The sequence below is a fragment of the Aricia agestis genome, chromosome Z (assembly GCF_905147365.1).
Source record: "Aricia agestis chromosome Z, ilAriAges1.1, whole genome shotgun sequence".
Taxonomy (NCBI): Eukaryota; Metazoa; Arthropoda; class Insecta; order Lepidoptera; family Lycaenidae; genus Aricia; species Aricia agestis.
Genome location: NC_056428.1, coordinates 25,875,407 through 25,891,882, shown reverse-complemented (window position 1 = coordinate 25,891,882; position 16,476 = coordinate 25,875,407). Strand labels below are relative to the sequence as shown.

At 36.2% G+C, this 16,476-nt stretch overlaps 1 long non-coding RNA gene across 1 annotated transcript; it reads left to right on the top strand.

Annotated features, from left to right (window-relative positions):
- Positions 1-688: 688 nt before the first annotated feature.
- On the top strand, positions 689-1,757 carry LOC121738777. Its single transcript, XR_006037331.1, has 3 exons — positions 689-717; positions 1,394-1,486; positions 1,728-1,757. It is a non-coding gene; the product is annotated as an uncharacterized LOC121738777 (long non-coding RNA).
- The last annotated feature ends 14,719 nt before the right edge of the window (positions 1,758-16,476 follow it).

Here is a 16,476-nt window from a genome sequence, read left to right as displayed (position 1 = left end):
TTAAAATTGTCAGAATCCAATTTTGAAATCTTTATTTTAAATATTTAAAAATAAATTAAGGCGCAGACAGCTGCCAATTTGACATCTTTGTGCAGTTTTCTAGACGTATGTATTTCATTGATTGGCACAAAAAAAATATATGTGATTTTTGATTATATTTGGAAAAGCTTGTCCGATTTAAATAATAAAATAATGTACTCCTACTGGATGAAAAAAAATACCAAAGTCACATCTTTCGGGAACTTTAAACAGTTCTAACTAAAGTAATAATACAATCTATGCTTTAAAAATTTGTTTATTTGATACCTTTTACAAAAATCCAAAGATTGCCCGATTTAATTTTCGGCTCTGACATCTAGATTTCCCACAATATTTATTTTTCCTCTAACAAACGAAAAATATATCCACGCTTCTGAGTGAACATTTCACATCTCTCTCTCTCGCATGAAAACCGACAGTGTTCGCTGAGGCGCGGTGCTATGTGGACGTGTGACGGATTTCGCTCTGCCGATATTGTGATTTTAGTGTAATTGAAGCGTTTAGTTCTTAAAATTTGTATATAGGTATTTCTCATTGTTTTATAGTATATTAAGTTTATTCTGTAAATATTTGAAATTATATTGCGCGTCTGTAAAAATGGGTGACAAGAAAAAGAAAAGACGTCCAGCAAAAAAGCGACAGCTTCGTGAAAGCCACAAATACATGATGGAAGTAAAAGTAAGTTCAATTTTATCTACTTTCTAGTTGCGTACGTCTTTATTAAAAAAAAAAAAACGAACAATTACGACCCCGAATCAAAATATTTCGTCACTCTCAATGTGTTTTAGGATAGCCAGGATCGTTGTGTCAAATAAAACATAAAAAAACTGTATTACGATTGATTACGATTTACGAAAATCCTCTAAGATTCGAACCATAGACCTTGGAAATTGACATAATAATGTTATCACAATCGTTGTGATAACATTATATCAATTTCCAATCGGCCTATGGTTCGAATCTTAGAGGATTTTCGTAAATCGTAATACAGTTTTTTATGTTTTATTTTATCACTGATAATAATTTTGCTTTGTATCTGAACATTTATGTTGGAGTTTTGCACTCCAAAATAAATGTTCAAAAAGTTAAAAAATCACCACTCATAAAGTTGATTATTTCGTTAGCCTAAATAAGTTTTAGCGTCGCGCGTCGGGGATCGTTCTGATAAATCAATATTCAATCGGTCTATGGATCGAGTTTCAGAGAATTTTCGTAATACTTTTTATGGTTTTTTTTTATCACTATTAGCACAGAATAAATAATAGTACAAGTACTATAATTAGGTACTATAAGTTCATTTTGCTTTGAATCTGAAGTTTTATTTAGGCCTTTATTATTTAAATTTTTATTTCAGGCGGCGGAAAACCATGGATAGTGCAATTATTGATAACCCAAACGAATCACCAAATTCCAATTCAGATCCAGCGGCAGGTAGTATGTTGGAAAGGTAATATAAGTTTATTTATCTACTTATTATAAGTTGTAACCAAACGTCCTTCACGACTACGAAACACAGAGCAAGGGCTGTTTCACGCCGGTTTTCCTGTGAGTCCGTGGTATTTCTCTGGTCGAGTCGGCCCATTCGTGCCAAAGCATGGCTCATTCATTATATTTTTTATGATCCAGTTTATCTATTACAAGCTATTTTAGCCTTTTTATGATATTATTATGATTTAATTTTTTTCCAGTCGACCGAAAACGATGGAATTAGATAATAACACAGTGGAAAATGTAGCAAATGCCGATCGCAATATAGCGACGGGTAGTATTTTAAAAAGGCAAGTATATTTTTACAATTACGATAGGCTAGGTAAATATAGATATAATAAGTTTATTACTATTTGAGCGCGATGCGATTGCGCGATTCTTTCAGCTCTATTCAAGGACATGCTCCGTAAGGGCCGGGACACAAAATCACGGCACGACGACGCGACGTCGTACGGCGCCGGAGCGTGTTTTTGTGTCCCGGCCCTAATAGGGTGCGGCTTCACTGCGGAGTAGGGGTGAGCGTTATTTCACGTCACTATAGTTACAATAACTAGCTACATACAGTAACCGAATAACTAGTTTCGAGTCGTATTTATATAGTAGAGTAGTGATTTTTGTAACGTTTTTATTGCATTGGGTGGTATGAAGTACCGTCGAGCGATCGTCGCGTTGTTTCGTTTGGAGTCGCAGCTAGCGCCCGCCGCCCATTGCACCGGTCGACCTAGCGAGCGACAGCGAGTTTGCTATAGTCCGCGCGGAACTAGTTGGCCGCGCCGCCGGTATGTGAGCATACCGGCGGCGCGGCCAACTAGTTCCGCGCAGATTACCTAGCAAAAATATTAATTAGTTTATATCAATACTAATATTATAATTGGGAAGAGTTTGTTTGTTTGTTTGAACGCGCTAATCTCAGGAACTACTGGTCCGATTTGAAAAAAGGCTATAGGCTATAGGCCCTATAATTATTGTGATATGACGTTACACCGTTACCGGGCGCCCGCGTCGTACAGTTACAACTTGTTTCGTCGGTTAAAAATCACATAACGACCCACCCCTACTGCGGAGTGCAGCGTATTAGCCTAATAATTATTAGAAGGCAAACGAGCAAAAGGCTTTTTTAAATATTGAGTTCTGTATAATTTTATCCTAATTCCTATTTCCCAATAATCGAAAAGTTAATCATTTTAATTTATGAAATTTTGTGGTGATCCAGTTTTTAAACTGTTGTTAAATGTCGATGTCTCAAAGTATAAACTTACTTACAGGCTGGAAGAAAAAAGTACCCATGACACTGGACTATGTAGTTTGGAGGCTGAATGTGATGCTGAAAAGCTTATTGTTGAAACTGCACTTCCTCAGAAGAAACCTGATGTCGGAAGAAGAATTATAAGTGTTTCATATTTTTATAAGAGGTTGCAAGAAATTTCTCATCATGGTCCTCTTGGATGTGCTTTAACTGACATAGAACTAGTAGGTGAAAAGCAAGATGGCCTCAATTCAAAATTCACATTTCTATGCATACTTTGCAATCTAATATTGATAATTGATAGTGACTCAAATGAAGACCATTACATGCCTATCAATAATAATAAGGCAATATTCGTAACCTGAAATATGGAGCTGCCCTTGCACCTTATAAAACCAGGAGTGATTTTTGTCTATATTTAATTTGCCCTGTTTATCTATTTTCCAAAATGTAACTTTTTGTTGTGTTATAGCAGCGTCTACTCCAATGTTATATGCTGTGATGGGACATTTAATTTCTAAAATAGTTTTTTCATCGCAAATTCCATCGGGCGTTGCTCCTAAAAATGGCAAGTCTGTATCTATAAATAGCCCGCAAGGCTTTACTTTAATTCCTTCTTGTAATTCTAAATCTCTTATTGCTTGTTTTTAATTTTCTTGGCCATGTTTGATAGAAGAAACGAAGCTTATTTTTTTTAAATATAAAATGTCTTTTACTAGGTTAGCACTTGCAGTGTTGGGTCTTCTTTTTATCACCCGGCCAAAGTTTTCTAATAATTTTCTAATAACTTCATCATGATCACGCTTTGGGTCAAATTTGTGTCTTTGATGGGATATTTCGTATCAGTTTGTAAATTTTTAGCCTATTACAGAAGTTCCGAAGTAGGTGATTTCGGCATTCAATTTTCTCGACACAGGGTTTGTACGCGTTCCTTGTTGAGAGTTCACTGTAAAAGTAGCAGCGCTGAAAGACCTAATTTTTTTTCTTTTGTATGGGGAAACTCGTGACGCTTGCCCTTGTACTTTCACAGTGAACTCTCTACAAGGAACACGTACACACCCTAAAGTATTATCACTTGTTTTTGTTACATACTGTATACATATGTTAACATTTTGATTAACGGATTAACTTTTAAGTTAACTTTTAAAAATATTAACGGACTGGTTAACTTCCGTTAATATGCAGAAGTCCGTTATTCGTTAATCCAATGCCTACTATTTACCGCACGGCACCGCGGCGCCGCGCGAAATAGGTTCAGACGAAACAAAAATAATACTAGATATACATTTTCAGGCGCATGCGAGTGAGAATATATTTGTTTCGTTTTATCATTTCATTATGTTGATAAAGAAGAGTGCAGTATAATTTAGTTACCTAACTAAATTATACTGCACTCTTCTTTATCAACATGCAAATTATTTATAATAACAATAAACTATATCTATAATAATTATTGTATTGTAATTTCTACCTAGAATACAATAATTATAGAAGTATTTTGTTTTGACCCTAACCTGTAAACTTCCAAAACCTTAAAACAACAGGTTTTGTATGTACACTAACGCAATGATATAAGTTACAACAAGGCCATATTACACATATTAACGGATTAACGATTAACGTTAACTTGCGCTAATTCGTCCGCAGTGTAACGCTTTAACGTTTAACGAAGCTAACATTTTTTTAACGGATTAACGAAGTTAACTATTTGATTAACGGTGCCCAGCTATGTATATATATATATATATATATTATATATATATATATATACATAGCTGGGCACCGTTAATCAATTATATTATGCATATTCAGTAGGTTTGAGAATCGGCTACTGGGTACTTTAAATATTGATAAGTGCATTTGTTGAATAAATAATAGTAAATTATTATAACCTGAGACTGACGGCGACCATTAAGTTTGTGCGACGGGATAGCGATCAACGTTGCCATGGTGACATACTTACCTATTTACGGCCGTTCCCAATATTTGATCTATCTCTGGTTTTGCCCTACTAGAGATAGGAATAGCTCACAATTGACAAAATATATGTCTCTAATGTTTAATGTGAGCTATTCATATCTCTAGTAGGGCAAAACCAGAGATAGATCATATATTGGGAACGGCCGTTAGTCACTTAATTAAAATAATAATATTATCGTAAATATAATATTATGGCAAAGCAACGTTTGCCGGGACAGTAAAAAACGATTCCTGAATTTTGTTTTATTTCTTGCTGTACTTATGTTATTGTAATTTTAATGTAAATTGTAATGTAACAGAAAAAATGTTTATGAAAAAAATTGAATGTTTTTACGCAGTTGGGTTTTGTCATTATTTTATAATATAATAGGTATATTATAAAAGAATAACTGTGTTTTATTTACCATAAGTAAGCCTTACACGTCTACCGGGGACGGGAGAGATCCACCTGTACAGCACGCAGGTATGCCTGCACATGTATACCGGCATGTGTGTGGGACCTGGTCGCCTGCGCAGGTCCAAAAAACTGCACAGGTATATTCCCTCACACATTCCGGTCTACCTGCGTAACGTGTATGGCTTACATTACTACCACAATAGACATAACGAATCAGTATAATATCGACTTCAAACTTTTAAAGATTCCCGCGTATCCTCGAGGACAAACGTGCATTTTTTGTAAGGTTCAAGCATTTATGCACTTTAATTTAATGATTATAAAGTTTATTTTCAAGTGCGTTAATATTACCTCTCCGCTGTGCTCCGTTCTATCTGCATTCTGCACTAATCTTCCGCACTCTTATAGTTCGCTCACGGAAGTATAGTACATAGTATTTATTTATTACGCGCCATCTATTGAAATCTCTATGCGACAGCTCAATATTAATCAAACCTATCTTTTAGAAGTTCCCGGTTTAGCCGCTAGCAAAGCTGGCGCTGTCTTATCGGACAATTAGGGGGCGTGGCTTAGAAATGCGAATCCTCAAGGTCATTGGCAGTTGTCAGCGTCTTAAGTATATCAGCCAGCGCGAGGCACATTCCGTTCATAATCCTAGTGAAACCCGACGAATTTGACAGATATTGAAACCTGTCCGTTTCTTTGCAGTCGAACTACTGGTAGTTATGTCTATTGTGCCTTTGGTGCAACAAAACCTTAGTTTCTTATCATCACCAAAAAATAATCATCATCATTCATAATTTTGGTCTACATGTATAGCAAAATTATGCATTTCTGAAAAAGTGCGCATAAAACTTCGTAAATAAGCGATATACAATGTGTCCCGACACCGGTGTCCGATCCTTTAATGTCCTAATCTATAGCATATTTTATCGACAAATTGGCTCTCAAATTTTTTCTCTCTCTCACGGTTGTAAAATGCCAGCCATTTTAGTTTTTCTCGGGCTTACACACTAATCTGACCAGTACTTCTCATGTAAATATCCTATGAAGATAAAAAAGGTCTCATTTGATAGCTAAACTTGTGGAGTGTGGACTACGCTTATAAAGGCAATATGTTATAAATTTCGTGGAATTAAACATAGAAAAACCAAAGTTTAAGAAAAAAAATGTGTATTTTTTTAATTAACGGCTTTTTGTGAAAAATCTAGCGCATTAAACTGGTGCTTTTTTATTTTAAAAAGATAAGTTTTCATCTTAAATAAATTATTTACTTCAATGCTCTTAGTCAGATAATTTAGAAGTTATAACGGTTTTCTTTTGAAGTATAAATTTTTTTTTCAAAAGTTGGAGAAAAAAAATATTTGAAAACCAATTTGTCACTAAAATATTATGCCATAAATCATGAGTTCAATTTTTTTTCTCCAACTTTTGAAAAAAAAATCCGTTTTGAAAAAAAGAGGGTTCCGTACCGTTATAGAGGAAAAATAGGCCAAAATTATTTTTTAGGTTTCCGTACCCAAAGGGTAAAAACGGGACCCTATTACTAAGACTTCGTTGTCTGTCCGTCTGTCTGACTGTCGCCAGGCTGTAACTCAAGAACCGCTATAGCTAGACATCTGAAATTTTCACAGATCGGGTAAGTATATCTGTTGCCGCCTTATTTTCCTGTTCTGAGGTTGCCGCTATAACAACAATTACTAAAAACAAAATAATATTAATATTTAAGGAGGGCTCCCATACAACAATCGTGATTTTTTTGGCCTTTTTTGCTCGATATCAATATTGGCAATAGGTATATAATATAGGTAAAAACTATAATAATAATAATATGAACAAAAAAGTATTAAGTACTTAACTCTTACTCTTTAATATTGCCTTTTTCAGACCATCCGCCGTACAGCTCCGACCTAAACTTTAATGATTTCTATACTTTCAGAGATATTCATCACCTGAAGAAGGTGTAGACGCCTACAAAACGCCCATTTTAGAGACCCCAAATTCCGAAAGGAATGGTTGCTTCAATGATTGGTTCCGCCGTATGGAAAAATATTGTGTCAAATTTCGCGAAGAATACTTCGAAAAGAAATAAATACTGTATATTTTTTTAATAGAACTTATGTTGTGTCACTTCCTTGATTCCCGCAATTTTCAGTGCCCTCGTATACAGTGTATAACAGAAATAAGTGATAATACTTCAGGGTGTGTACGTGTTCCTTGTAGAGAGTTCACTGTGAAAGTAGAAGCTCTGAAAGACGAAATTATTTTTTTTTCTTTGGATGGGCAAGGGCCCGAACGTCACGATTTTCCCCATACAAAAGTGAAAAAAAATTTTGGTCTTGCAGCGCTGCTACTTTCACAGTGAACTCTCTACATGGAACACCTACCTAAAGTATTATCACTTATTTTTGTACACCCTGTATATAATGGCTTAAAATGGCAGACGACTTCTGTGGCTCAGTTGGTGGGCTGTTGGTAGCTAAAGCCGGGGGTCGCGGGTTCGGATCCCGCCGACGGAACAAAAAGTTTTCAAAGTTCCTGGGTCATGGATGTGTATTAAATATGTGTATCATATAATAAAAATCTTAAATATATGTATAGTATAAAAGTATTAAGTATATTTCCGTTGTCTGGTACCCGTAACCCAAGTCCTTCAGGTACTTAGCACGGGACCAGACTGACGTGGTGTGAAGCGTCCATAGATAATATTATTATTATTATTATAAAATTTAAATGGACGAGAAACTAATCTGAAGACCATGAAGCCCAAGTTGCAAATTGCAATTGATTAATGAATTTATCACAATGCTTAGGTTTAGGTAGTATTGCTGTTAATTTTAAAAAGTTCCAGCTTTACAATGCTAAATTATTAGCGACAATATGAACAAAAAAGAACCGGTACTAAGACGCCTAATTCTTTTCGCAGCGAGGTACTCACAACGAGCCATTAGTTTGCACTTTGTAGTCCACACTCTGCAGATCATGACAATCGGATCCGCAATCAGGACTCAAGATGTTGTCCTTGAAATACTTGACCATCCTCAGTTACAATACTTACAATCCGTATTCATTAAATCACCCCTATAATTTAGCTCCATCATACTGCACAATGTACAGAAAACACTTTGGATAAAACCTTTTCATTCTAACGGATATAACAAAAAATTGAACCCGACTTCCAAGCAAAAAGCAATATTCTTAAAATGACCTAAAAAGTATGGAATATTTCCTATTATTCATTATAGTGCCTTTTTCAAAATTCGACTAAGCCTCAACGAATTCTGTACTCAATTTTCATTCGTTTGAAGTCGGTACCAGCCTAGAACGAGATACTTGACATAAAAAGTAAAAACTTAGCCAGTACCGACTTCAAAAGAATAAAAATTGAGTACAGAAATCGTTGAGATTTAGTCGAATTTCGAAAAAGGCACAAAGAATAATAAGAATTATTTCATACGTTTTAGGTCATTTTAAGAATATTGTTATTTCCTTGGAAGTCGGGTTCAATTTTTTGTTAAAAAATAATAAATGTACTCTTTTTAGTTATCTACAATACTTACAAGGTGTATTGTAGATAACTAAAAAGAGTAAAATTATTATCTACAAGACGAGACAAGACAAGGCTTTATGCTTTGATTAAGTATATTATAATCAAAGGCGACAGATAACCACTACGAATATTAACTATCCATATTATATTACTGTAAGCGAAATTGTGGTAAATGATTGCAGTTATCTAAGCGATGCTGCAATTTCCAACCTTTTATCTTTAAAGGTTCAGGAGTTCTGTTCAGTGCCTTTGAAGTTTGGACCAATAAGAGAATTTCAGGTAAAAAAAAGGTACCTTCGTATGAAATTTGTCTTATTCTTAACATAATTATGTGTAAGTAATACTAGAAACAACATTTTAACCACTTTGAGTGTTTTGATAATTTTCAAGGATTTCCCTCGATTGCTCATAGATCCCATCATCAGCTCATCACTTTCGTAACTTTTATACAAAATTAAGTTCATATCATATACAATAACACAAGAATTTTGAAAATCGGTTCACAAAAAGCGAAATAATCATCAAAAACATCTGCTTCGATGCAAAATATCACGAAAAGTACCAATAATTGAGTTATAATATTGTGATGACCCAAGGTATAATTATGGTTGTGATGATGATGATCAATCAAATTGATGTGTTGGTTTATGCTTTCAGTTGTAAGTTTAAACAACGCCGAAATCCCCGAACCTGTATCTGTAAGGAATTAAGGATTCAAAGTTCTGTTCGGTACCTGGGTATAACTTGGTGCGAAATCTTACTTTTTGGTAGCATTTATATTACCTCGAATGCATAAAAAAAAAGATACATACAGCCGAACGTATTATAACCTCCCCCTTTTTGGAAGTCGGTAAAAAATAGGTAATCGAAATCACTATAATTAAGTATATGTTTCCATACAAATTTCAAGGAGTCCCCTCGATTCCTCACGGATCCCATCAGCAGATCACCATTTTTGGGAACATGGTAACAAACTCGGATTCAACCCTGTACATCCACAAGAGAATCATGAAAATCAGTCCACAAACGGCGAAGTTATGGTTGAACTATGAACATACAAAAAATATATTTAATATATAAACAGACGAACATAATATTTAAACCTCCTCCTTTTTGGAAGTCGGTTAAAAATTATACGTTAGGACAGGGGTCACCAAATGGCGGACCGCGGTCCGCATCCGGACCACCGCGCCGCCGACCCATTGCGTGTGGACTGTGGACCAAGCATGTTCGAAGATGATCTTCGTTCATCTTACGACTTCAACATCTCCAGGATTTAATGTCAATATCTATAGCTTGCACCAATATTTCACTCCAAACTTCAGAGAGATTGAATTGGCTACAAAAATCTGCTAAGTGCGAGTCGGACTCGAAATTTCTATCTAATCTCTCTATAGCAGATAGACAGACAGACGGACGGACGGACGGACGGACAGACGGACAGAAGGACAGAAGGACAGAAGGACAGAAGGACAGAAGGACAGAAGGACAGAAGGACAGAAGGACAGAAGGACAGAAGGACAGAAGGACAGAAGGACAGAAGGACAGAAGGACAGAAGGACAGAAGGACAGAAGGACAGAAGGACAGACGGACAGACGGACAGACGGACAGACGGACAGACGGACAGACGGACAGACGGACAGACGGACAGACGGACAGACGGACAGACGGACAGACGGACAGACGGACAGACGGACAGACGGACAGACGGACAGACGGACAGACGGACAGACGGACAGACGGACAGACGGACAGACGGACAGACGGACAGACGGACAGACGGACAGACGGACAGACGGCCAGACGGCCAGACGGACAGACGAACAGACAATGAAGTCTTAGTAATAGGGTCTTAGTAAATGAGATTTTACCCTTTGAGTACGGAATCCTAAAAATGGTTACTTTACTTTTCTGATTTCTCATTGATATCTCAATAAACACTTATATGATCTCCGTAATTACCTTTGTTTATCATCATCATCATAATATTAATACGTAAACGAAAAACTTTGTAACCCTTTTTACGAAAAATGGGGAAACGTAGGTGCATGAAATTTTGCACAGTTATAGTTTATATGGTGAAGAAGTACATCGAACTAATATTATTTTGAAATTATGCTTTTATCATATATTTTTTTTTACAAATAAAACATTACACACACTACAACACACACATGAGAAATGACAGATTTTTGAGTGACAAGCCTATTCATACGAATTATACTCTTTTATATTTTATGGTTGAAGTCTGTTGACAACAAGTTGAAAAATTGAAAACGGATTTTAGTTTTTTTATTGAATCTAAGATAGTAATTAGAAAATGCTTACACGGCCAGTCTAAGATCAGCTAAGTCCCAGAGACAAGAGTTGAAAAAAAATGATAGTCAATATTTTTTACAAATACATACCTATAGCCTGTAGTAGTCCTAATGTCTTCGAAACTAATGTCGAATTTCGACCATTGGACGATCTCTATTTTTTTAAATATAAATTGTATGGATCGCGAAGGTCATTTCATGTCTTAAAAGTTAAAACGGACATCGAGCGAAACTAATTGGTGACCCCTGCGTTAGGTGTTAGGACACTCTCAAATAGAGCTTTCTGAGGCGATCGATTTGTAGATACTAATTGGAACGAAAAGTAACCCTCAAAGGTTTCTTTTCGTTCCATACCTTCCACAGGTACATCCTCTTTTATTTTGTTATAAGTACTTAATTGACACAATAATACAAACATCGAGTTCCATAAATTATCGTAAAATGGTTGCATAACTTGTGAGGCGGTCAAGAATAAAGTGCACCCGTGGGGCCGCGTGCCTTCAATACGCAAAGGGATCGGATCGGAGACAGCTTTTATACGTGGATGATAATTGAAGCCCGAATAAAAGGATTGTAGGGCCCCGCGAAATGCATCGCAGAAGCGGAGAAAGTGCAATAGTGGACGGCGCGGCGTGAGGGGAACATGCCACGTGCCGGAGACACGCGCCGTACGCCCAGCGAATTTCGACCGTAGGTACTCTCAACTTCGATCCGCCTCGGCCTGGTCACGCCGAATTTATAATTGTATGATTATTTTCAATTAGCTACAGGTGACTGGACGGGACCATACGAAGCTTACTTTTGGAGCAGTCTACGGTGCTATCACAATAGACAGAACCACAACCAGTAGGCCGACTTAGGCTGGCCGCATGAATGTACATTCTCAATAACGGCTATAGCTAGGCCTTCTGAAATTTTCACAGATTGTGTATTTTTGTTGCCGCTAAAACAATAAATAAGTACTAAAAACAAAATTTGAATTAATATTTAAAGGCAAAAAATCAAGTTTGTTGTATGGGAGGGGCTCCCATACAACTAACTTGATTTTTTTGGCTTTTTTTTTGCTCGTAATCAATAATTGCAACAGGTACGCACTTTAAATTTTCACAAAGTCCTTAATTGTATGTGTACTTTAATAATTAATAATAATATTAAAATAAAATAAAATAAAAAAACCCTTCGTGCGCGAGTCCGACTCGCACTGGGCCGGTTATTTTTATTGAATCTTATTTAGTCACTTCAATAAAATAATAATATGGGCGAAAAACTTTACACGGCAAAACAACGTATCCCGGGACAGCTACTTCTTAGGTATAAAGATTTATTGGACGTTGGTAGACCTAACTTTGTTGACAAGTTCCCTTTTATAATTGGCTTTGAGGCCTTTTATAATTGGTTGGTTCTATCTACGATAGGTTATTTTAAGAATGTTATTGTCTTCTCTGAGTTTATATTGTAATTTATTTTTATACACTTTAACACCTCCATCGTGGGTATTGCAGACACAATAGATTTTCAATTGCTATGCGGCAGCCGGCAACCATGGGTCCTTAAAAGTGCCCCGTGTACTTTAGAATACCTGCGAATTTGTGTAGCTCTACGTGTGACACCTGGTCAGGTACCAGGTAACAAAGTTAACTAAAAATTAGTCTTACTTTACTTATTTTATCATGGCTAATATTTATATTCTAATTTGTGGCTTATTGTTCTGAACTAGTATCATGTAGTGCAAGAGTTTCAGTGACCAACAATATTATTATCAGACGTTTTAAAAATAACTTTGTTACTATTTTTTTTCCAAGGCGTTATTTTTGTATACTAATATTATAAAGAGGTAAACTTTGTTTGTTTGTTTGTTTGTTTAATTGTAATGAATAGGCTCAAAAACTACTGGACCGATTTTAAAAATTCTTTCACCATTCGAAAGCTACATTATTTACGAGTAACATAGGTCACTTTTTATTTTGGAGAATATATAAGATATTTCAGTTTTTCGGAAACAACCAGAAAATTTACTTATTTTGCGTACGCTGCCTAAACTATAAAAGATAGAACTATACAATGTTCTAAGTAAATGTAGATCTTATAAATATATCTACAAAAATGTCCGCGACACACTATACCTATCTATGTCAAGTAAGGCACAACAACCATTTTCTTATTTAAAAATGTAGATTTTTTTGGACTACATTTAAACGCATTTATTTTACTTATGCTAATGATCCTTATCAAAATAAATAATTTCATCACTAAGCACAGTTTATGTAGATTATATTTGCTCTTCGAATGATTGAAATTTGACGTTTGGTTTAGAAGTTATGGCGAAATTAAAATAATACCAATGCCACAGAGTAGATAATAATAGTACGAGTACCAATGCAGGGGTGCGCATTGTACACATTGAAAAGGTCTACAGAAAACTCCGCGATGGTATTTTTTTTTTTATGAAATAAGGGGGCAAGCGAGCAAACGGGTCACCTGATGGAAAGCAACTTCCGTCGCCCATGGACACTCGCAGCATCAGAAGAGCTGCAATTGCGTTGCCGGCCTTTTAAGAGGGAATAGGGTAATAGGGGAGGGTAAAGATGGGAAGGGAAGGGAATAGGGGAGGGTAGGGAAGGGAATAGGGTAGGGGATAGGGCCTCCGGTAAACTCACTCACTCAGCGAAACACAGCGTAAGCGCTGTTTCACGCCGGTTTTCTGTGAGAACGTGGTATTTCTCCGGTCGAGCCAGCCCATTCGTGCCGAAGCATGGCACTCCCACGTATAAGTATATCTCTTATGGATATATCCCACAATAACATATTTTTTTGTCATTTACTTTTAACTTCAAATAATGGCTAATTTTCGAAGCGATTTTAACCAATACGGCAATAATCCTTATTCAATTAAATACTTCAAATACATTATTGATTTTGGCCCTTTACAGCATAATTATTACGATTTTAATTTTAAATGAATATTTTCGAAGACATTACAGATTTAAAATTGCGGGACGTAAGTAGCTTTTGCGGCAGTACCGACCAACGCGGGCCACGGGTAGTAATGAATATAAATTATTTAAAATCAAACTACTGAATTGATTTTAATCATTTTTTCAGTGACTTAGGCCATAATTTTTTTATACCCGTGCGAAGCCGGGGCGGGTCGCTAGTATTTTATAAATTAATATAACACCTTAGAAAACAATACGACATTGCAAGAATTTATTTTCTACTAGCTGTTGCCCGGGACTTCGTCCGTCAGCATAGTATAATAACAAAGATGGATAATTTTCCCCTTTTCCGATCACACAGATATTTCAGCCTCTCCGTTTGTCTGTCTGTCCATATTCAGACTGTACCTCCACTTCCTAACATATCGTGCTTATTATTAAAGTATGAATACAATAATTGAGTATTTTTTGGTCGTATACCTATTCAAGTGCCAGGTACCTGTTAGACCCAGATACCAGAGCGATAAGACATAACGGACAAAGGGGAAAATTATTATGAATCTTTGTTATTATACTATGCTGACACGGACGAAGTCACGGGCAACGCCTAGAAAAAATTTAATTCTTGCAATATTGTTTTCTAAGGTGTTTTGTTTTATTAATTTATAAAATAATAATAACGCCTTCAAAATAATTTTCTACAAAGTTATTTTTAAAGCGGCTGATAATAGTTTTAGTCACTGAAAAGTGTCTTGCACTACATGATACTAGTTCAGAACAATAACTTCTCTCTCTCTCTTAAATCTTGAGGAAGGATGTTTTCGGTCAGAAAAACCTCCTCATGCCACTTACAGCCCCCCCGCCTCCCATTCCATTTAGGAGAAATTTACATTTGAAATTTTCGTAATCTTGTTTTCTGGTGTTTATGTGTAACTTACTTACCCCGCCAAAACAAAAACAATCCAGAAAGTCCAAAAGTTGGTTAGGTTAGGTTAGAACTTAGACCACAATTACACAGCGTGCTGCGGCAGCAGCCGGCGACCATCCCAAATAAAAGGGGGGCTCGGTGGGCGCAGCCCCCCCGCCAAAACTAAAAGAAACACAATCCAGAAAGTCCAAAACAAGGTTAGGTTAGAATTGTGACTACTGCGGCAGCAACTGGCACCCGCCAGTGACCGTCACAAAACGCCTCAGAATTCCGAAAATTTCAAAGGGACCGTCACAAAACACGCCTCAGAATTCCGACAAAGGTTAGTAGCTCCAAACCTGAGGGGTTTCTCAGTGTGGATTTGGTACGGGGGGTGTTTACCCCTCCTCCCCACTCCCCCCCTCACCTCCGCTCCCATCAATCTTGGGGTAGGTTTCCGAACCTTTACCAAAATGATTATACAGGGTGTAACAAAAATAAGTAATAATACTTTGGGGTGTGTATATGTTCCTTGTAGAGAGTTCACTGTGAAAGTAGCAGCGCTGAAAGATTTTTTTTTAAACTTTTGTATGGGGAAACTCGTAACGCTCGGGATCATCACTTATTTTTGTTACATACTGTAGACTGCGATTTGTATTTTACATTAGAGGTACCTAACTACTCTAGATAAAATATTATAGTTTTATTATTATTTGTACTCTCAACAAGTATGTAGTGTACGTACCTGTTTCTTACCTATTAAATGTTCGTTTGTTTATTAGTATTTTTTGTCACTTAAATACAGAATATAAACGTGTAATTTAACAATAAAATAATAACAATTTCCATGTAACTATCCTTATTTTTAAGCTAACGATGACGTTATTTACCATATCGGTATCAAATTGAATAGCATTTGTAGCTGTAATGTTATAAAGAATTTAGCTAACAAAGCCTGGGCGATTTCGATCATTGTCTGTACTGTAATAGATTAGGGTTTTGTCAAGTTTTTGTGTAACAAAAGCTAAGCCAGTTAAGTTCGCGCTTTCACTCTAATGGTACTTTAGCCTTTTAAAAATACGCATCCAGGTCTATAATTGTTTAGTGACGTAATAAAACTAAGTACTTGAATTCTTTTTTGACGAGCCGTAGATAAGCATACAATATTATGCAACAAGCAAAATTAGCTGCTTGCTTTTATAAAAATAATTGTTTAGCCCGAGCTTTCATGTAGTAGTTTTCTTGTTTCTAAGTAATTGTCTCGACGTGCAGAAACTTTAACAAACCAAAACTAGAATATTCAATTTCTAGTACTTAGCTCTCAGAGCGGTTCGCGAGGGAGGGTTTGTGACCATCAAAGGATAATCGATAAAATTAAATCTCGTTATTAATACCTCGAGTTTAGTCAACACCAACAACGTTCTAAAGGTCGCGGCTTGCCCTGAAAATTTACTTTTCCTACTTTCTCTACATCGCAAGCTATTTAAAATCGCTGAGCCAACTAAACCCAGCGCCAAGAGAAAGCAAAAGTTTGAATACCGAGTATACACATTACAAAGTCTGTAGTCTGTACTTATCTAGGGCAAGGATAAACTTTGATATAAGATCAATGTA